Genomic DNA, 24,385 nt, shown 5'->3' with positions numbered 1-24,385 from the left:
ATTAATTAAATACTTATATTCCATGGAGCAAAAAAAAAAAGAAATCATCCACCCACACAGCTGTGTAGTTGATCGGCACAAAAAAAAAATCATGTATTATTCTTGAAAAAAAGTATTCTTGAAACAAATTTAGTTTGGCATAATTTGTATCTTAACTTTAATGTATTTTTGTTAATGTATTTTTGTTGGTTTGTTGGTTTTAGTGTATTTTTGTCTACTAGACAAACAAGAATAACGAATAAGATCTGAGGTAAAGTACTTCAAAACCAGTTCCCTATATGCTTTAGCACCAAAACATGAACTGGTTTGTTAAATAAAATAAAATCTAGCCTAAAAATCTATCTAAATTATATTAAACTGTTTTCATTTTTAATGACACAATCATCCATTGTTGATGAGTTTTAATTTAATTAGCTAAATCAAGTAATTTAAATAAGCAAGGCAGGCTTTTACGATGTATTGGTACCACTGAACGTCTTTCCAGATTACCTCAGAAGAACAAACATTTTGGTTAGGCTGAGAGAATGGAGATGTCAAATCAAATCAAATCAAATCACTTTTATTGTCACATCATCAGCAGCATGTCTGCTATGATGAGTGAAAAGCTTTTAAATGAAAGAATAAGCAGCTTTTGACTATGGCTATGGAAATCAAAAAAATAAACCTAGTGTTATTGTCAATCTGAGGACATCTGAAAATGCTATTAAGCAGACTGCATCACAGATGTGGTGTTTACTACTAGTCTTGCCTTTTCTGTTAGGTGATTTAATTGACACACAGAGCCCACACTGGCACCTTTTTCCTATTGTTAAGGGAAATTTGTGACATAATTTTTGCACCTGTTGTGTCAAAAGGGCTTGCTGTCCATCTTAAGCAGCTAATAATTGATCACCATACACATTCTTTATCCTGAAAGGAATCTAATTCCTAAACATCACTACATGACACACTACCCGAGTAAAAAGCTTAGGTGCTAGCTCCAGACAGTACAAAATACAAATAAACAAAATACAACAGCTTACTCCCAAAAAAACAGGACAATGTAAAATTGACAGAAATATGTGCAATGAACAGGTGTCCACATAGTTGTAGGTAGTATTGTTCAAGTATGGATTGGTTAGAGTGCAGTGCAAGCTACATATTGATGCTGTGCAGAAGCTTTCCTTTAGCCGGCTAGTGCGTGACTGGATGCCGCGGAACCGTCTGCCTGAAAGTAGCAGAGAGAAAAGTCTATGGCTTGACTGGCTGGAGTCGCTGATAATTCTCTTGGTTTTCCTCATGCACCGCCTGATGTAAAAGTCCTGGAGGGAGGGAAGCTCACCTCCTACTACGCATCCAGCAGTTCGCACAATCCTATATAGGCTTTTGCAATTGCTGCTGGTGCTGTTTCCATACCAGGTGGTGATACAGCCAGACAAGATGCTCTCCACAGTGCAGGTGTAGAACGAGCGGAGGATGTGGAGGCTCATTCCAAACCTCCTGAGTCGCCTGAGGAAGAAGAGGCGTTGTTGTGCCTTCCTCAGCACTGCGTCTGTGTGAGCAGTCCATGTCAATCCTCAGCGATGTGTGCATATGTGTGCCAGTCTGTCAAATAAAATAGCTTAAAACACTTTGATATTTTAGAGAAAGTATTAAAAGTTAAAACCAATGAGACACACTAAAAAGTAAATATCCACCCTATGTTTTGATTACCCGAAGCACAGATTAACGGCAGCACCCGCGGACATAACTGAGAAATGATGTGCTCCTAATGCCGAGTGTCACCCACGTGGCAGAAATCATCATGATGATTGGGGAAAAAATGAAACATGCTAGACTTTCTGCAATGGTGTTGTGAAGCATCACAGATATTGTATTTGTTGTCGTGAACAATGCCACATTACACAAGAAGAAACAGCTGAATTTTGTGTCATGACAGCTATTTGTCGTTTACGACTCCCCACGACACTCTACTTCAAAAAATCATGCAGAAATCATGACAAAATCATGTGATCTGACCAGGGCTCAAAACTCATTTCATGCTTTATGAGTCCATCTTTTTTTCTCTAACTCTTCATTCAAATTAAACACAAGATTAAAACAGACGTCTGATTTTCTAACTGTGCATTTCATGCTGGGGAAAAGAAAGTGATGCCTTTTTTTTAAATGGTTGACTTAGTTCGTTTTAACTCTGACCTAATTTGCATAACAAATTTGGAGAACAAACCACGACTCTGTTGTTGCGTATATGCTGTTTCTCTCTATACCTTCATCTCTGGAAAGCTGTTAAATATTCATCGGAAATCAGTCTTTGTTGTGTTTCTTCACGATCACGCTGAGATTTTCACTGTTATCTCACAAGCGTGCGAGTAAGGACAGCAGCTTCAGAGCATTCATCAGTCACTTATTCAAACAGTGCTTAGATGAAGTATCACACTTTTGTCCACACACACAAAACTTTTTCATCTTGTGTGGCTTCAAATCCCCTGATACACAAACACAAATGTGCATTGCAATGCTCCAAGAGACTGCAAATCCATGTCCCAATTAGTATTTGTCAAAGAGAAAAAGACAAACTAGACTGTTTTCTTTCTGTAACAGAAAACAAAAAATTAATGCATTAGGTCATTTTCTAAAAAGTAATTAAATATTCAATTTGTATCAGAAAAATACAGATTTTACACAGTATTTAGCTGTACCATGTAATGTATTTTACTGTAGAACATTTATGCAGTATGTTACTGTATTTTAAAGTCTAATTGTGAAGATTACTGTATATTTTACAGTAAAGATTTACAATACTGAAAATATAGAGGAAGATAAATGGTGCTGTAAATGTAAATACAGTATTTCTTCTGTAATTGATTTACAGTTAGTTACTGGTGAACTGAACTAATATGAACTGAAATTTACTGTAGGGCAGTTATGCAGTATGCAACAGTATTTTAAAGCCACATTGTGAAAATGACTAGATTTTACAGTAAAGGTATACAATAATGTAAATACATAGAGGAAGAAAATCTGTGTTGTAAAAGTAAATACGTTATTTTTGCTATAATTGATTTATAGTAAGTTACTGGCGAACTAACTTGTAATATAAACTGACATTTACTGTAGGGCAGTTATGCAATATGCAAATGTATTTTAAAGTCGAATTGTGAAAATGACTATTGTACAGCAGAAACATACAATACTGTAATTACATAGAGGAAGATAAATGGTGCTGTAAATGTAAATATGGTATTTTTGCTTTATTTGATTTACAGTAAGCTACTGGCGAACTGAACTGTAACAAACTGACATTTACTGTAGGACAGCTATGCAGTATGTTACTGTATTTTAAAGGACAATTGTGAAAATTACAATATATTTCATATTAAAGATATACTTTACTGTAAATATAGAGGAAGATAAATGGTGCTGTAAATGTAAATACGGTATTTTTTACTGTAATTGATTTACAGTAAAGTAATGGCGAACTGTACAGTAATATTAAATGAAATGTACAGTAGGACAGCTATGCGGTGTGTTACTGTATTTTAAAGTTGCATTGTGAAAATCACTGTGCATTTGCAGTAAAGATATACAATACTGTAAATACTTATAGAGGAAGATAAATAGTGCTGTAAATGTAAATACGGTATTTGTGCTTTGATTTACAGTTAGTTACTGGCGAACTGAACTGTAATATGAACTGAAATTTACTCTCGGACAGCTATGCAGTATGCTGCTGTATTTTAAATTGGAATTGTGAAAATGACTGTATATTTACAGTAAAGATGTACAATATTGTACCCAGAGGTAGATAAATGGTCCTATAAATGTACATTAAATTTGGTAATTTTGCTTTAATTGACTTACGTAAGTTACTGGCAAACTGGACTGTAATATGAACTGAAATTTTTACAGTTATGCAGTATGCTACTGTCTTTTAAAGTCACGTTGTGAAAATGACTATATTTTACAGTAAAACATACAATATTGTAACTACAGAGGAAGAAAAATAGTGCTGTAAATGTAAATACGGTATTTTTGCTGTAACTGATTTACTGTAAGTTACTGGTGAACTGAACAGTAATATGAACTTAAACGTACTGTAGGACATTTATGCAGTATGTTACTGTATTTTAAAGTCAAATTGGAAGATTACTGTATATTTTACAGTAAAGTTGTACAATACTGCAAATACATGTAGAGGAATATAAATGGTGCTGTAAATGTAAATACGGCAATTTTTGCTGTAATTGGTTTACAGTAAGTTACTGTTGAACTGAACTGTAATATGAACTGAAATTTACTGTGAGACAGCTATGCAGTATGCTACTGTATTTTAAAGTTGCACTGTGAAAAGACTGTATACTTTACAGTAAAGATATACAATACTGTAAATACATATAGAGGAATATAAGTGGTGCTGTATATTTAAATACAATTTTTTTATTTAACTTATTTACTGTAAGTAACTGGCCAACTGCTGCCAGTATGTTATACTAGATTCTACAGGAAACATTATTACATTTTATGGTTATCAGCATAGGCTCATTCTGAAAACGTAGCCCTATATACATTTCTGGAGGTTGCGAATTATGTGGTCAGAGCTACGTATGGCTGCATTTTGTGTTTAAAACGAACACATCCTGTATGACGCCATTCCTTTTCGTGCTTACCAGCTGACTGCTTACCTCCATTTGGCATTCCACTGTTACCAGTTTGACCGGTGGCTCGCCGCGTACATTAGCAAACTTGTGACCTGGAGCGGAGTTAACCAAAATGAGTTTGAGTTTGGAAAAGAACAGTTCCAGATAGCAGGTAAGACAAAAACAAAAGCCAAAAAATAAACAAGTAAATAACAGGGTGACAATGTGGTAAAATCTGAAAACTTGGTAAAAACGAGGTGGCCCTGAAGGCTTTTTATTTTCTGGATTGCTTTTGAAAACACTGTCGGTTGGGTAGATGGAAGTAGGTGGACGCTGGCCAATCGATGCTTTCGAAAAGACTATTGGTTGGGTTTAAGGAGGGAGAAGGGTGGGTCAGTCGAATGGTCAGTCAATCAGTAGAAAGCTGCCTATGGTGGATTTACGCTAGAAGAGCACGTGTGAAAGCCAAACGCGAGAGAAATTTGAGATCTCAAAATGCGTACACAGCGGCCTCTAGTGGACTTGCAAAAAAGTAAAACTGCAAAAAAAAAAAAAAAAAACATACCTCTTGGGATGTATTTGGCACTCTTGAAAAATCTATATTGCAGTACGTTTTTAAAATGAGCCTAGGTTGGAAATATTACTTCTCGTTGTATATCCTTTTGAAAACGTGTCTCAGAGACTCCCTCAGTCACAGTCCCACTGAGAGCTGTTCACAGACGCTGAGATCTCGTGTCTCACAATGCTTTCTAACAACTCACACTGTGATAAACACTGGGAGGTTGTGAAGTACTGAGATGTTGTCATTTTCTTTTCTCTATGAGCGTAATAGGACAAACTGATTTTCTTTTAATTTAGTCCCTTATTAATCAGGGATCACCACAGCGGAATGAACCACCAACTTATCCAGCATATGTTTTAAGCAGCGGATGTTCTTTCAGCAGCAACCCAGTACTGGGAAACACCCATACACTCTCGCATTCACACACATACACTACGACCAATTTACCAATTCACCTACTGTACAGCGCATGTCTTGTGGGGAAAACCGGAGCACCCGGAGGAAACCCACACACACACAGGGAAAACATGCAAACTCCACAAAGAAACACCACCTTTCCCAAAAGAGGCATAAACCAGTGTACTTTTTGTTGTGAGGGCTAACCACTGAGCCACTGTGTCACCCACAACTGCGAGTTTACATCTCATAATTGAAATTGACATGTCACTACAATGTGGCTCTCTTTCGTGTTTTATAGGACAGCTAACTAGTGAAGGAGTCTGGATTGACTTGAAAGCAAATTATTTATTTATTTAAAGATTTGGGTTGAATGATTCTTTCAAGGGTTTTAAACCGGCAGGCCAAAACAGCTTTTAGCATTCCCACACCACATTACAATATTGTCTTTCAAGCATTTATACATGCATGAGGAAAAATCAGAGAGAGAGCCTTGTGTCAAAACAATTTTGCTATCTTCAGAAAAAAAAACCTTCCGTTTCCAAATAAAAGGGGCTAATTACTGCTCCATGCAAATGTGAATGCTGTTACTAAGCCATTACATGCGAGCGAGGATTACATTCTTGCCTCTGCACGCCACTTTTCCACCATTCTGCTGATGTTAAGGGGATATTTTGTGACTTCGCAATAATTAAATGGCAGCGGCAATTCACAGATAATTCAAAATGAGAATTACTAAAATGCACACGGGTCTCATTAAGCGATGCTGAAACATCTACAATCAATATGTTTTAGGCCTTCTAGCTAATCCTGCTTTATTATGAAAAACTTCAACGCAACTAATTAAACAGTTGAGGAAGAAATGTTCGAAATGGTTTTATCCGGAGGAGGACATTAGCTACAATTAACATATTACTCATGTTAACAGTTTGATGATCCCTGCTTGAATGGCTTCTTGGGGAACTTAAGCTAGACGAAATGGAAAAAATGAAAGTAAACACTTATCTGGTTAACTGAATCTGCAGCTCATGCGGCGACTGTGTATTAATGGAGGCGGTGATTGCAAAAGACAGAGAGTTGCTATAGAAAAAGCTACTTTTTTTCAGCCTACAGAAGGAAGGGTTTAATGAGGGGACAACACAGAGGTGTAAATTATATACATTTTTAATAATTTGTTTAGAATAAGTCTTTCAAAAACTGTCACAAGTGAAGTTTCATAAACTAATTTTAAGAGGAGCATGTGATATAATTGAGCACTGCTGGCCACTCATCTGTAATCAGTAACAATCAAATCAGAGTGATCCTAGCTTGCTATAAATGGATCCTTTTCTCCTTACTGCTCTATCTTCGTTCTGGAAGAATCCCCCCTTCCACCCCATCGCCTCCTTTTTTTCTAAAGTGGGAGCTATCGAGACCTACCTGATCTCTGATCCCCTGATATGCTTATTGACCATGCGGGAGCCCTGGGCTCAAATATTTCAGAACTCAAGGCTGATTTATACTTCTGCGTCAAACGCTGACACATAGCCCTTCGCTGTGGCCGTCGCTGACGTGCACCTCTCAAAAAATGTAACTACACGTCGCAACAACGTGCAAGCTCTGTGACTGGTCTGCTTGGTAGCGCTGACGAGTCTGGGCGGGACCGAGAGCCGCGCGAATGGCGCGATCGATTGTTTACAAGTGTGGAGTCCCGTGAAGGAGCTCCGGATTGAAAATTTAGTTCTGTGTTTACCTCATGTTTAAAGTTGTTGCACGTCTGGCGGTTACTGCCTCAAAATGAGCGAGTTTGAGTCACTTGTACATCCAGGAAGTGTTCAGGAAAAGCAAAACAGCAGAAAAGAAACTCAACACAGAGGAACATTTACGCCTCACTGCCCACTAGCGTTTCGGAAGTGTTAATGCAGACCAACAGAGACAGCACGCAGAAGTATAAATGCACAGCTACGTGCGTTGCCTGAGCCGTGACTTACGCCGGTAACTTAACGCACAAGTATAAATCAGGCTTCAGGGTTCTCTCCCAGGACAGCATGCCAAACCTGCTTTTAAATGTCAAGTATATCTAAGTGGGAACTCTTGAAATGTATATTATTGTTTAAGAACAGTGTTGAGTAAGTTACTTTTTAAAAGTAATTGATTACAAATTAGGCATCCGCTGCGTAAAAACTTGCTGGATAAGTTGGCGGTTCATTCCGCTGTGGCGACCCCGGATTAATAAAGGGACTAAGCCAACAAGAAAATGAATGAATGAATGATGTTTACAAATTACCGACTACTGATGGAAAATTGTAATCTGATTACATTACTACTTACTTTATGTAAAAACTAATCAGATTACTAATAACTTTACTTTGAACTTACTTTCAAAACATATAAAATATACCTATAAAATACATAATAGCTCTTTCAGTAATTTAATATTTACTGAAAAACATTACAATAGGTGTAACACAGCAGCTTGACATATTCAAAAGACTTAGAGTTCACCCATAACTTAAAATTCTCTCGTCATTCACTTGTTCCAAAGCCTTTTGTCTTTTTATTTTTTTAACACAAAACACAACTGGATACCTGTAACCACTGACATCCATAGTATGAAAAAGAACTGCAGTGTTTGGGTGTTCTCGCAACAGTAACTAAAATAACCACTCATTACAACCGAGACATGCAGAAGAGCATGTCACTGTACTCAAATGGCCTCCACAGTCATCAGATCTCAATCCAATAGAGCATCTTTGGGATGTAGTGAAACGGGAGATTGGCATCATGGATGTGCAGCAACTGTGTGATGCTATCATGTCAATATGGACCAAAATCTCAAAAACATTTCCAGTACCATGTTGAATCTATGCCACAAAGGATTAAAGCAGTTCTGAAGGCAAAAGGAGTCCGACCCGGTATTACTAAGGTGTACCTAATAAAGTGGTGAGTGAGTCTATGTATATTTGGATGTGATTAATCATGATTAATCTTTGACCAGAACTATTATATAGATACACACAGACTTGAACAAAATTTTTGGTACCCTTCCAATGAAGACGGAAATAACTTGAAACTGAAAACTAACGGGGGCGAAGCAGTGGCGCAGTAGATAGTGCTGTCGCCCCACAGCAAGAAGGTCGCTGTAAGTAGGCTAAATTGTCCATAGTGTATGAGTGTGTGTGTGTATATGTTTCTCATAATGGGTTATGAGGGGTGGCAGCTGAAAGGGCATCCGCTGCATAAAAACGTGCTGGATAAGTTGGCGGTTCATTCTGCTGTGGCGACCCTGGATTAATAAAGGGACTAAGCTGAAATGAAAATGAATGAATGAATGAAAACTAACTGAAAATCAGATATTTCTTTCGAATTGTGGTTCAACAGAGACATTAAAAAAGCAATTTAATGAAACTGGTCTGTAAATAAAAAAAAAAGAAAAAAAAGAAAAAAAGAATTGAATTGAATTGAATTGAAGCGAAGCAACAAATTCGTCCATGTCTGTATATAACATGTTAATCTACACTACGTTAAACTCTGCAATGCTGAGGAAATCCATTGCAGCTTTGATCAATCTTCTCCCACATCTGCAAATGTGCATTAACAAACTCATTCTCCAGCCTTCTGTTAATAAAATATATGAAACATTCAGCACTTCTGGCTTTCTGCCAGCACCTGAAAGGCTGTGGACAAATATGGCTTTTGTGGGTTTTGAATAAACAAATCTTTTGTAAAATTTTCAGATGGAGTACTCTGCTCAGCGGTGGTTTAATTTCCAACTCGCAGACTAATTCTGCTCCCAGTGTCCCTGATGTCCTCTGAACTGCGGGATGTTTGTGTTTTTTTTTCACCCTTCCTGCTTTATCTGGCCCTTTGAAACTGTGGCATCTGAAAGCTTTTTGAATAGGCCTCTTTCATTCTGTGCATTTTAATACATCCTTTATTGCTCTCTCAAACATAATAAGATGAATTAGATAAACGAGGGCTACAGTATTCTGGGTTGTTTACAGCTTAATATCTACTGTATTGATTATATTCCGCAATGCAGAAGTGCATTCGCTTTTGCAATTGAATTAAAACTATTTAGTTGTCTATAGGGGAAATGACTAGGAATAATAAACAGCAGGAAAGTGTCAAACTAGCTCTACAAACAAGTGTGTTCATGAATCATGACTATACAAAAAATAATACTAATATAATTAAAATATAGCATAACAAGCTGTTTTTAATGTTTACACCACCTGACAAAAGTTTTGTTGTTGATCCCAGTTAAAAGAGCAACAAATAATAGCTTGACTTCTAGTTGATCATTTGGAAAAGTGGCAGAAGGTCGATTTTTCTAATGAATCATTTGTTGAACTGCATCCCAAATCATCACAAATACTGCAAAAGACCTACTGGAACCTGCATGGACCCAAGATTCTCACAGAAATCAGTCAAGTTTGGTGAAGGAAAAATCATGGTTCTTTATTTTATTATAAAGAAAAATCTTTTGTTTGCAGTGTAAGGAAAATTCTTTTAAATTTCAGATAGTAAGTCATTTTACATAATTCTAATGATTTCATTTTATTTTAAGATATTTCTAAAGACTACAGAGGCCCACGTTTGGCTTCTGTTTGACCGTTAATGATAATTAAATTCAGACACGCAAAGAGTGAAAATGATTAATTATCCTCATCTGGAATTCATTAATAAATCAATATGTCATTAACAAAAGTGCTGTTTTTTTCTCTTCACAGTTTTAATAATGAACTGTAAAATGTGTTAGTGGAAGACAGTTCTAAAATCAGTTCTAAATCTAGACTAAAATGTACCTGTTAGTATGGTTAAATTAAATTGTCTGATGTTGTTTCCAAAAGATAAAATTATCTAAAATAAAACATACAATAAAATAAAACAATAGAATACAAGAAAATGTAAATAAAAGTCTTTCAGTTTAGCTAGAATAAAAATAGAAGAATAAATAAATAAATAAATAAATGAATGATTTAATGAATGAATGAATGAATAAATATAAAACTAAACATAAAATAAAATAAAACAAAAAATACAAGAACATGTATATAAAATGTTTTAGTTGGACTGCAATAATAACAATAGTTGTAAAAAATAAATAGATAAAAAATGAAATAAATACATTTAAATACAATAAAACAAAACTACAAGAAAATTTGAATAAACGTCTATTAGTTTGGCTGGAATAAGAATAATAGTAAAAGTTAATACATGGTATATAATTATAGTATAGTAAATAATAGTAAGTAAATAAATAAATAAACAAAACATAAAATAAAATAAAACACAAATACAAGAAAATTTATATAAAAGTCCTTCAGTTTGTCTGTAATATTAATAATAATAATAATAACAACAACATCAAATAAATAAATAAATAAATAAATAAATAAATAAATAAATAAATAAATAAATAAATAAATAAAACGAAAATGTAAATAAAAGGTATTTTAGCTTGGCTGGAATAATAAAATAAGTAAAAATAAATAAATAAAACAAAACAAAATAAACTATAACAAAAATGCAAGAAAATGCAAAAATAAATAAAATAAATAATAAGAAATGAAAATAATAAATAAATAAATAAATGAATGAATGAATAAATAAAAAAATAAAAAAATAAATAAATAGATGAATGAATGAATGAATGAATGAATGAATGAATGAATGTTTAAACGTATGTCTTGAACGTTAAAAGTAAATTCCTAACCTAATAATTAATTATTTACTGAACAATGAGAAAGTTTGATTTATTTGATTAAAAAATGCTTTAAAAAAGTAAAACTGCAAAGGTTTATATTATTAGCCCCCCTAAGAAAATATTATTCGTTGATGTGCTACAGAACAAACCACTTTTGCCTAATTAACCTAATTTGCCAATGAACCTAATTAGCACAAACTGTAATATTTGACTACAATTCTGTTGACTCAACAGTTATCAACAAGACAAAAATTTGTATTAAATTATTATTGAACTATGTAATTATTACTGGGCGACGCAGAGCCGCAGTGGGTAGCACGTTCGCCTCACAGCAAGAAGGTCGCTGGTTCAATCCTCGGCTCAGTTGGCGTTTCTGTGTGGAGTTTGCATGTTCCCTGCGTTCGCGTTGGTTTCCTCCGGGTACTCCGGTTTCCCCCACAGTCCAAAGACATGCGGTACAGGTGAATTGGGTAGGCTAAATTGTCTGTAGGGTATGAGTGTGTGTGAATGTGTGTGTGGATGTTTCCCAGAGATGGGTTGCGGCTGGAAGGGCATCCGCTGCATAAAAACTTGCTGGATAAGTTGGCGGTTCATTCCGCTGTGGCGACCCCAGATTAATAAAGGGACTAAGCCAACAAGAAAATGAATGAATGAATATTTAATTATTTATTATGTTATTTAATTTGATTTATTTAATTATTAATTAATTTATTTTATTTAATTAGTTTAATTTAATAAAATTAGTTGAATTAAATTTATTTTAATTGTTTAATTTTATTTATTTATTTATTTATTTATTTATTTATTTATTTATTTCAATTAGCTTTAGCACGGATACAAAGAAATATGATATCGATTCCCTTGCTGATGTTACTGTTCCACATCCTTCTTTACACTTTTACTACAGTAAAACATTTAATCTCTCTTTCTCTCTCTCTGGCTTTCCCATCCCAGCAGGTCATCCTATCTGTATCTAAGCTAAACTGATTGCTTCCTGTTTTGGCAAAAAGCTGTGGTGGCCTCTGTCACCTTGATAATGAAATACAAGTATGAGCAGGGTAACAGAATTAATCACGCTCGCAGGCTCTCCTCTCGTCCTATCACACTTTCCCATCTAAATGAATATTGGCCTTGGTTCAAATAGTCCTGAGAGTGTTTCATCTTGAGCATGAAATCAAATCGAATCAAAGTGGTGACAGAAGGACAGGTAATATTACCATGCTCATTTCTGCTCCAGACACATTGGCAATAGAGTGAAGAGGCATTCCTGATGCTCTCTGTCTGAATGGAGGGAGACAAATAGTGCATCAGACCCGCAGAAAATGGTTTTTAGTTTTTTTTCATGGTAAAGATCAGTGAAATGAAGTGCTTAACCTTCAGAAAATGTTGCTGGTCACCCTCAGCTCAACTAAATTCATGATGAGCCGTTTGATTTGTTTGATTTCTTTCAAAGAGCATTAAAAGTACTTCATTAATCAATTAAATTTATTTTTCTCCAGCTTATTTCCTTTATTTACCAGGGATTGCCACAGCGAAACGAACCACCAACTTATCCAGCATGTTGTACGCAGTGGATGCCCTTCCAACTGCAACGTTACCCAGCACTAGGAAACACCTATACACTCTCACATTCACAGACATACACTATGTCCAATTTAGCTCATTAAAGGTTCAGGACACCCTGGAGTACTTACGTAAAAAGAAAAAAAATAGCATGTTTGTGTTTGTTGAGCATCAGTTTAGACAATATTAGTACCTGTCAGCTTTAATTTTGGGGAAAACTGCAAAATTTTAAGCTTTTGTCAGCTAATTTAATCTTCCAGGTTTAAAATTGGGATCAAAACCGGTGACAGCACAAATCTGGTAGTGGAGTGATGACGCTTCGGTTTCTCATTATTATTCATAGCGGAGTTTTCTTATCTGAGAAGACCTTGCTTCTTAATTATTCATGGGAGCACGTGTTTTCCAAAGGCAAGGCAGACATGCCAAGCTGTGAGAACCAGTGACTGGGTGAGACCATGTCAGCGCATGGCAAGGGTTGTATGCAGGCACCCTACCAATCCACATTTTTCACGTCACATATTTCTAAAGGTGCTGTTGCTGTTGAAATTTTCACCAGATGATGATCGCAACCAAAGAAATCCACATATGCAAAGAAAACAAAACTAATTAGTTTACAAATAAAGTTATGTGCAATAAAATGAAATGACAGGGGAAAAGTATTGAACAGTTGAAGAAAGGGAGGTGTAGAAAGGCATGGAAAGCCCAGACAGCAGCTGAAATCTCTCAGTAATTCTCTCAGTAGTTTTTCGGCAACTCTCTGTCCTTCATCATTGTAAATTAATTTTCACTGTTCCGACCGACCGACCGACCGTCCGTCCGTCCGTCCGTCCATCCATCTAAATGAATAAATAAAAAAATAAATAAACAAATAAATACAACCTGAAATATTATGTGCATTGAAATGGATGCAGGGTCCATTAATTAATAATCTATAATGCATTATGAAATTGTACACTAATTATAAAATAAAGTGTTTAAGCTTTAAAGCCTGTAGTTCTTTATGCAGAACAGACAATGTCAGTTTTAAACAAGCAATGACCCTCTTGTCTCTTTCTGGAAGTGAAAACTTCTGAATCTCTCCTTCTGATCCCCTTCCGTCATTATCAGTTTGAGGTTTTATTTTTAAACGCTCCAAGCTTGTTATCGCTTGTAGATTTGGGGCGAGAATTTGAAGGTGCCTTTAAGTGGACGAGCATGATTAAAAAGATGCAAACCAGCAGAGCTTGATTATGGGCTGAGATATGTTCAATTAAAACTGGAACAAATCGAGTGGGACTCTTCCGTTGTTCCACTGAATATTAATTAGGCCAATTAACTGAGATAAATTCGAATTTAAAAATGTAATTGGTTGCTGGATGACACTGTACGGAGGTTCAAATGAGACTCGAGGAATAGGAGTTAATTCACCCTTTACACCAATAAATTATTACAAATCCTGCTTTTGGATGCTAATGGATTCCGCATGCTTTTTGAAAAACATCATCAAAAATCTGTTTGCTGTTTTTTTTTTTTTCCTTGGAGAGCATTTAAAACAGTAACGGTGAACGAGAAATGTAAAACAGCCATTAAAGGGTTAGTTCACAGCAAAATTAACATTAAGCTGATGTTTACTGACCCATGTTGTTTACAACCCCCCCAAAAAAATTGGTTTTCTTTGCAACACAAATAAAGATATCAACATAGGCTCATTGTGAAAATGAATGCCTTTATACATTTCTGGAGATGGCAAATTATGTATCCATAAGTACATATGGCTGTATTTCGTCTTTACACTACGAGGCGTTATGACGCAGTTCCTTTTCGGGATTACCAGCTGACTGCTTACCTCCGTATGGACAGCTTTCCTGCTGTTACCAGTTTGTCCAGTGGCTCGCCATGTACATTGGCAGTCCTGAGACGCAAAGAGGAGTTGACCACGATGACGGGTTCGAGTCTGGTGAAAAACAGTTCCAGAAAGTAGGTCAGACAAAAACAAAAGCCCAAAAAATAAAATAAACTAGTAAATAACAGGGTGAGAATGTGGTCAAATCTGAAAGCATGGTAAAAATCAGGCGAGGGCTTTTTTTTCTGCATTGCTTTTTAAAACTGTTGGTTGGGATTAGTGAAGGGGATTATCGAGTCAGTCTGTGCTTTTGAAATACTATTGGTCGATCGGTCAGCCAGATAGTCAGTCAAAAGCGGCCTACGATGGATTAATGCAAGAAGAGCAGGCTCAAATGGGACTCACGAGGGAAATTTGAAATCTCAAAAGGCGTACACAGCAGCCTCTGGTAGATTCACAAAAACGGCAAAAAACAAAAAAAAAACAAAATAAAAACACCTCCTGGGACGTATTTGGTGCTCTCCAGAAATGTATATAAGGGTACGTTTTCAGAATGAGCCTGAGTTGGAAGATATTTAGTCAAACCTGAGGTTTCTGTCTCTAAAATATATTTTTATGTTCAATAGGAACAATTTTTTTTTTTTGACTAATTGTTATTTTCTGTGCATATTAGTAAAAAAGAGAGTTTGATTGAATATGATTGTGTGGTGCGAATGCACATTTTAAGTAGACTCCACACTGCTGGGACTGTCGGATGTGAATACCATGCCATTAATGTTTTTTTTTTTTTACTTTTATTTTTGGAGTGAAATTCAAAACTCGTTTGTTTAAGCTGCAGCTGATATTCATTCACTTCTGTGTTTTCATATATACGTTAAAACAACAAATTACAACTGTAAATACATCTCTGTTGATTCTGTTTGTCAGGTATAATTACAATATAGCTTATCGTTCATCCAAACCAAAACTAACGAGCAAACTAGATTACTCTGGTAGCTCACTCACTCCTTCTAGCTAAAATAAACCTCTCTACCACTTCAATTGAAATGACTGTCATTTAACAAGGAATATACCAAATTTGTTTAAGTATATTTTGACAAATTCAGTTTTTCTTTTACTTTTTTTGCACTTGTGTGAGAACAGAGCTCATTGCTATTCACATCCTTTCCAAATATAGTCAAGAGCAACCATATCATATTAGGGCCAACTGCTAGCTTTAGAAATTGACTTTTTTTACCATTTCTAGAAAATCTTTGCACTTGCGTAAGCCACATATATTGCTAATAATAATATCAGAGAATAACCATCGAACATCTCTAATGAGTTTTGTAGTTTATTTACCTGGCTTTGCAATCACTGAAAAACTGCACACTAAGTAATATTAACACTGACAATTGAGTTTATAGAGCTACAACTTACAATGCAGCTTATATTACATCCACACCATAACTAATGAGAAAATTAGATTGCTCTGGTGGCTTAACAATAGCTCACTTACTCCTTCTGGCTAAAATAAACCTCTCTACTACTTAAGTTGAAATTATTGTCATTTAACAAGGAATGTAGTATTTGTTCAAATGTTTTTTTGACAACTGAATAAGAAATTTTTTGCACTTGTGTATTTACAGGCACTGACACGAGCTGCTGGAGCGACAAAACAGAGCTCATTAATATTCAAAACCCTTCCAAATATGGTCAAAAGCAACCATATCATATTAGGGCCAACTCCTAGGGTTGGAAATGGACTTGTAAACTGTAAAACCATTACTAAAAAATTCTAGCCACATACATTCTAAGTTGATATCAGAGAATAATTTAACAAACAAACAAATGAACATCTATAATGATTCCTAAAGTATATTTAGCTGGTTTTGTAAACAGTAAAAACGCACACTGAGTAATATTAACAATGATAATGGAGTCATTTCATTTCAAGATAACTTATTTTCACATTAAATACGATTGCATGGTTTGAATCTACATTTTAGGTAAACTCCACACTGCTGAGACTACCGGATGTGAAGTCCATTCCATTATTGTGATTTTTATTTTTGGAGTAAAACTCAATTGCTTATGCAAGAGCTAATATTACTTTGCTTTTGTGTTTTCCTATATACGTCAAAACAATAAATTACAACTCTAAATACATCTCTGTTGGTTCCTTTTGTCAAGTATAATTACAAAGTAACTTATATTGTATCCAAACCACAACTACCGAGCAAACTAGGTTACACTGGTGGCTTAAAGACAGCTCACTCACTCCTTTTAGCTAAAATAAACCTCTCTACCACTTCAGTTGAAATGACTATCAATTAACAAGTATATTAAGTATATTTTTGACAAATTAAGTTTTTCTTCCACTTTTTTTGAACTTTAGCTGATGGAGTGTCAGAACAGAGCTCATTAATATTCACAACCCTTCCAAATATGGTCAAAAGCAACCATATCATATTAGGGCCAACTGCTAGCTTTGGAAATGGATTTCTTATACCATTTATGGAAAATCTTTGCACTTGCCTAAGCCACATATATGTCGACATTAGACAACAATTTAACACATTATAGTGTATCAATGCATTCTATACCAGTTTCAAACAAAGGAACATCTATAATGATTTCTGAAGTATATTTAGATAGCTTTGTAATCACTGAAAAAATGCACACTGAGTTATATTATCACTGGTATTATTTCCACATTAAATATGATTGTGTGGTGCGAATCCCCATTTTAAGTAAACTCTACACTGCCGAGACTACCGGACGTGAAGTCCATCCCATCCTGTGTTTGTAATGAGCCAATACATCTGTTTCTTTATTCATCCTTCACCGACTGAAATAAACCCATTCATTTACAAACGGGCTCGATGGTGACGGTAAAACCACAGCACCCGTGGCGTGTGAAATGTACCGAGCAGAACATACATCTAAATTTGGGAGCATCACAGATTAGAGGAGACATTCACAGTTGGCCAGAAAGGCTTAATGAGCCGGTTAATGATGGCAGAGCCACTGATATGCCACAGAATAGGTACCTACTGATTATACTTATGATTTTTTTCCTTCCAAAAAAAAAATGTGGAAATCTCTTAGGGGGTGAAGCAAATGAGTTCACGGCCTTTGAGTACACATAAAGGCCCTGTTAAAGCGGTTCGGTGGGGAAACATGCTTCATTTGCGAGCGGAAGATGACACATGCACTGTCATACCAGACCAGTTGGAGGAAGGTTCAGGGTTATGCAAGGTCTGCTGAATATTATTATTGTGTTTTCTTTGAAATATGAGGTTCTGCTGCTTCTAGCCTTTACTATGAAGGCTGTTGTTGCTAAAGCTCCAAAATAATTGGACACCATCATAAATACAGTACATATGCTAATGTAACAACAGCTTTTTTAAAACTAGATTGTGCTGATTTGTTTATGCCTGCAGCTCAGTAGACAGAAAAATACTAATAGGAGCAAAAATGATTTAAAAGGTGAAATCTACAGGGTGCAGTTTTATTTCATCACCCAATACCTTCATTTTAAAGACATGGTAATGACGGCATGCTAAACAGCCCGCTGAGGTAATATAATAGCCACAATCAGACAACAAGACAAACTAAATGAAAGGAATTAAATATTTTTTACTTCAGAACTGGCAGTAAATCTGCAGAACAGTTTGTAAAATGGGCGACACAGTGGCTCAGTGGTTAGCACTGTCGCCTCACAGCAAGAAGGTCGCTGGTTCGAGTCCCAGCGTCAGTTGGCATTTCTGTCTGGAGTTTGCATGTTCACCCCGTGTTGGTGTGGGTTTCCTCCGGGTGCTCCAGTTTCCCTCACAGTCTAAACACATGCGCTATAGGTGAACTGAATAAATTAAATTGGCCGTAGTGTGAATGGTAGCGTGTATGGGTGTTTCCCAGTACTGGATTGCAGCTGGAAGGGCATTCACTGCGTAAAACATATGCTTAATAAGTTGGCGTTTCATTCTGCTGTGGCGACCCCGATGAATAAAGAAACTAAGCCAAGGGAAAATGAATGAATGAATGTTTGTATAAGGAGTTAAAGCAGCTAAAGTAACATCCCTATTACAGTCTATTCAAATTATAGGCTGAAGCATAAGATGATACAGTATAGAGGCAGAACTGATCCTTTACAACATACTAAGTTTAGATTATACTCTCTTTATAACAAAAAATATTTATTTGTCATTGATATTTCCACAGATAAATTGTAACATCCATGGAGACATTTAAATGCACAGCCAAACTTTAGTAAAGTGTATTATACTGTTTGTATTATAGTATTTACAACTTATTGAATGCTATGGCAAACTGCATTATACACTCATATCCATACATGGCCACAGCCAAATCACCCTGCAGCACAAGACGGTTACTCGCTGAAGCTGAGCCCGGTCAGTTCCTGGATGAGAGACCGCATGGGAAAACTACAGGGTAGGTTGCTGTTGGAAGTGGTGTTAGTGAGGCCAGCAGGGGGTGCTCAATCTGCAGTCTGTGTGAGTTATAATGCCCCAGTATAGTGAAGGGGACACTACATTGTCAGTGAGCACAGTCTTTCGGATGAGACGTTAAACCGAGGTCCTGACTCTCTGTGGTCATAAGAAATCCTAAGGCACTTCTCGTAAAGAGTAAGGGTGTAAATTCCCTCTGTTGGCCCTTTTCCAGCGTGGCCTCCCAATCATCCCCATCCATCAAATTGGCGGTATCACTGTTTCTCCACTCCACCAATAGTTCATGTGTGGTGAGCACACTGGCGTTTGCGTCCTGTGGCTGTCGTCACATCATCCAAGTGGATGCTATACACTGGTGGTAGCGAGAACCCCCTCCCCACCCTTCATAATTGTGAAGCGATTTGGGTGTATGGCCATTCCCGATAAATGCACTTTATAAATACACACGTAACATTACTCAAAAAGTGACAAGTGCTGTTTGTTTAAATGACTCATTTAAAATGAGCTGAAAAAACTAATTTTTTTTTAAATATTTGGCACATTTTAATTGCTTTATGTGTTTGTAAAAACTGATAACTTAATTCCTTCATGTTGTTACAACACAAATTGATTGTGTGGAAACCAGCATTTTGCACATTGTGGTACACAGGCTTATTGTGCATACGTACCCCTGTCTAGATTTCAGAAAAGTGCAATTTATGTAGCCAGAGGTATGTCTGGTTGCATTTCGTATTTAAAACGAACACTATAGAGCGGTTTGACACCAGTGATGGCTTCTCTTCTTTTAGCACCTCTAGCTGATCGCTTTCCTCCATGTGGATGGCTTTAATGGTGTTACCAGTTTGCTTAGCGGCTCGCCCCTTACGTCAGCAGACTTGGGATGCGGAGCGGAGTTAACCACGATGACAGGGTTTGAGTCTGGTTCCAAAAACTAGTTAAAACTACAAAAATAATAAATAAACTACAGGCTGAAAACATGGTGAAATCACGAGGCCATGACGGCTTTTCTTTTTCTAGATTGTTTTTGAAAACACTATCGATTGGGTTTAGGGAAGGGGGTGGGTGGGTCAGTCTGAGTCAGTCAGTCGACAGCAAGCTGGCCTGGTTGGCTGAAGTGTATATTGTGCCCTCTTGTGGATTTATGCAAGTAGAGGACGCGCGTGAGAAAACTGAGATCATCAAAAAGCGTATACAGCGACCTCTGGCGAATTTGCAAAAAGAAAAACTGGGTCGCACTTTATATTAAGTGGTCTTAACTAATATGTACTTAAATAGGAATAAGTAGTTTATTACAATGTACTTATTGTGTATATACAAGTATTTACTGTGTACTTATGCTTGATTAAATACATGTATGTAAATACATCTGTAATTAACTTTTGTAATTACATTTGTAAATACACTGTTGACCATCCCTTACACCTTAACCTACCCTTAAACCTACCCATGCCACCAAACCTATCTATAACCCAACCTCTATCCCAACTCAAGTGCTCTCAAATACATTATAAACACAGTAAGTACATTGTATTTATTTATTTTTTTGATGTAAGTACATAATAGTTAGGGAAAATTAATATAAAGTGGGACCAAAAACTGTGAGCAGATGTACCTCCGGTTACGTATTTTTTACAGTCCCCAGAAATGTAGACCTGGTTACAAATGCCCAAAAAGCCTGAATTGCGTTTTAAATATAGTGAACTTAACAAAAATTAATTGATACGAGTTCAGTCATCCAAAAATCTACCACTTTATGAAGGAGGCGATGGTCCAAAACCAAACCCCATCCCTAAACCCAACCATCATTGGGGGATGAGCAAATAGTACTAAATTGTACAAATGAAATCTTACAAATTCATAAGAATTAGCCATTAAATCAAAAAGTTACAAATTGTCATGAGATAGTGTTGATTAAAAACAACACAAGATATACTGTACTAAACAAATGTTAAAACATCAGCTATTTACAACCATAGTAGGAACCAAAAATACTATAGAGGTCAATGGCTGCATTTTATCCAACATTCCTCCGCATATCTCCACTTGTGTTCAACAGAAGTGAGAAACTCTATTTTGAAGGCTAATAGTCACTTTATAACAGCTAGTGAAGTTAAAAGCGGTTCAACTTTGACCAACATAACTCTAGACCCCTGCGTTCAGTTTCACTGAGCTGTACTTCATCTGGATGTCTTTGAAAGAAAGGAAAGCTCACCTGCTGTGTGTTTGCCTTTCTAATGTTCTCCAAACAGAGAGTTTAGTGCTGCCGCTGCTGTCCTGAAACTCACCACCATCCACTGTTAACACAAATGGCTGTCTGATGAGTCAAACCACAAGATAACAACACAAACTGATATTATATTAATGTTTAGCTCTGAAATGAACCGACATTGTTTTTTGTTTTCTCTCTCTGTGTGTGTGTGTGTGTGTGTGTGTGTGTGTGTTCTCTTTAAGACTTAACAATGTACATCCTTCATTCATTTTCTTTTCAGCTTAGTCCCTTTATTAATCTGGGGTTGACAGCGAAATGAACCGCCAACTTATCCAGCATATGTTTTACACAGCGGATGCTTCCAGCTGCAACCCATCTCTGGGAGAACTGTACATCCTGAAAGGATATTTCACTTACTTATGTACTTTACTCTCCCTCAAGTGGTTCCAAACATTTTTTTTTTTGTATTAATCAAGTTTCTTAGTTGTACTTAACTTAAACACAATTAATAACAAAGTTAATATTGTTCAAACCTTCACTGATGCTCCAGAAAGAAATTCAGAATTATTAGCCCCCGTTTGAATTTTTTTTTCTTTTTTAAATATTTCCCAAATGATGTTTGATAGAGCAAGGTAATTTTCACAGTATGTCCTACAATATTTTTTCTACTGGAGAAAGTCTTATTTGTTTTATTTTGACTGAAATAAAAGCAGTTATTAATTGTTTAAACAAAATTTTTTTTTTCGATTGAAGTATTTTCATGACTTTCATGTGTTTTATAGTTTGTAGTATTTTTTCTAATTGGCAATTTATATTAGGTGTAGATAATGCCTTCCCTTGTAAAGATCGTCAAGACCGATTTACTTGTTGATCATGTATTTTAATTAAACAATATTATAAAGATACTGCTTACCAGTTCAGCCTGCTTTCAGTAATGCAAATGTGTGAATAAATGTGTAAGAAATACATGCATATTAACTGTCATTTTAACATGATCAATACATTTTCCGTCAGTTTTTTCTTCATCTAAACACATTTAACTGTCATTCATTCATTCATTCATTCATTCATTCATTTTCTTGTTGGCTTAGTCCCTTTATTAATCCGGGGTCGCCACAGCAGAATGAACTGCCAACTTATCCAGCACGTTTTTACACAGGGGATGCCCTTCCAGCCGCAACCCATCTTTGGGAAACATCCACACACATATTTAGCCTACCCAATTCACCTGTATCGCATGTCTTTAGACTGTGGGGAAAACCATAGCACCCAGAGGAAACCCACGCAAAGAACATGCAAACTCCACACAGAAACGCCAACTGAGCCAAGGCTCGAACCAGCGACCTTCTTGCTGTGAGGCGACAGCACCACCTACTGCGCCACTGCTTTGCCCCATTTTACTGTCATAACGGCAATATTTACACTCCTCTATAAAATGTATAGCATGATGACTGTATGGGCTGCATTTCGCTGTTCTCTGTGACAAAATACAATATAGAATGTTGTTCTCTATCTATGATGGAACCTGCAGGCATTCGATAGACTTGTCCCTCACGCCTCATTTCTGTTGTCTAAGGTAAGCAGTCTGTATGCACGCAGACATTACACTTATTTAAATATGTCTTATGATAATATTAAGTAGAAACATTTAAACACACAGTTTTAAAACTTTTGCAACAACCGTAAAACAAAACAAAATGTATTTCTCACGCAAAAACTCATTCAAACGGCACGCAAGTCAATATACAGATGTGCTTTTGCGTATTTATTTGTTTATAATATGTAGTGTGGATTATAATATAATAAACCGAAAGATTGACTCTTTGTCATGGACCATATTTGTAAAAATAAGCTTGAAAAGTGGTCTGTAGCAGGGTGGTCCTGACATCACAGGCGAGCGCTTTGGGAGCAGTATAGTCCGTTTATAGCCTAATGTTAGCTTTTCAGTTCTTGGGTTTGCATTTAAAATTCCAAAAGTGCTAAACGTTGTATTTTCGTGTGAGGATTATCCGGATGGACAAAACGTGTAAGTGTAATGAACGGTGTTTGAACACAGAGCTCATTATTTGCAATCTTCGAAAAGCCAATGGGAATTTATAGGGATTTTATCAAAGGAACCAGTTTTATGCTAGCAGCCGATTAGCCTACAAGGTGATGTCATAGTTCCTCCACTCTATACAACCAGCTTCTAATGCTAAACACTAATTCAATTTATTTTTATAATCACACATCATAAAAACAGTCTGCAGAAACTCTTTGATGACACATACAAAGGGCGAATGTATTTCAAAGTGAAAGCCCCACCCACTAGTGATGATAGTCTTGTTTTTGAATCTGTCACTATGCTGACACTTAGGCATTTGTAGCCCCGCCCTCTTTTGAAAGAGAACACAATCAGTCACCAAAATGGCGAAATTAGGACCAAAGACTAAAAGGGGCAGTTTCAAAGAGTTATAAACCTTATTTGTGAGGTATTTCGACATGAAACGTCACATACACACTCTATCAGAGACTTAATTTACATCTTGTTAAAAGGAGCATAATATGACCCCTTTAAAGGATGCATTTAATGACTGTTGTGACCTCAAAAGTCAAAACTTTTCTGAATGATGGGTCTTCCAGAGTGGAAACCTGAAAATTGTATGTGAGCCTGAGCATCTGTGGTGGTCACCAGCTTCTGAGTCACACTTCTCTGTCTTTCCAGCAGTTTTTATGTCAGCATCTCTCTGAGAGCTGCAGTAATTGGCTGAAGGAGTCAGTGAGACTTTGATGGTGGATCATTGCTCCAGCAGCTGTCGTTGACAGTGTCCTGCGAGGGCCATCAGAAAGGTTATTTGCATTCCGGATTCCCACTTTGAGCCAAATATCAAATTCCCCGACTTATACTGATAATAAAGCTTCATTTTTATGACAACTAATCAGTTGTGAGTGTAATTAGTTACAAAGTGATGAAAATAATATTTTGAAAGCTATTTGGACAGAACTGTGTGTAGGTATAGTTTGTCCACAGTCATATTAGAGTGATGGAAAATTTCCTGACATTAAAATAGAATCCACACCCCTCCCATTTTGAGGCC

The 24,385-nt window shown here is 36.3% G+C and overlaps 1 long non-coding RNA gene across 3 annotated transcripts in view; it reads right to left on the bottom strand.

The window, feature by feature from the left end:
• Window positions 1-1,375: 1,375 nt before the first annotated feature.
• LOC101885924 (uncharacterized) overlaps window positions 1,376-24,385 on the bottom strand; it is a 134,033-nt gene continuing 111,023 nt past the window's right edge. The window contains exons 3-6 of one of the 3 annotated variants that reach the window (XR_015515378.1): window positions 21,312-21,393; window positions 14,652-14,759; window positions 4,662-4,729; window positions 1,376-2,571 (exon numbers count right to left, since the gene is read on the bottom strand). This is a non-coding gene — a long non-coding RNA (uncharacterized LOC101885924). Of the gene's footprint in view, window positions 2,572-4,661; window positions 4,730-12,589; window positions 13,663-14,651; window positions 14,760-21,311; window positions 21,394-24,385 lie in introns of those variants that run through there. The other 2 variants (XR_015515379.1, XR_015515380.1) reach the window with 2 other exon arrangements.

The sequence above is a fragment of the Danio rerio genome, chromosome 18, assembly GCF_052040795.2.
Source record: "Danio rerio strain M-AB ecotype USA chromosome 18, GRCz13ab, whole genome shotgun sequence".
In the NCBI taxonomy this organism is placed as follows: Eukaryota; Metazoa; Chordata; class Actinopteri; order Cypriniformes; family Danionidae; genus Danio; species Danio rerio.
Note: the sequence above shows the minus strand (reverse complement) of the source record. Positions and strands in the feature narration are given on the sequence as shown.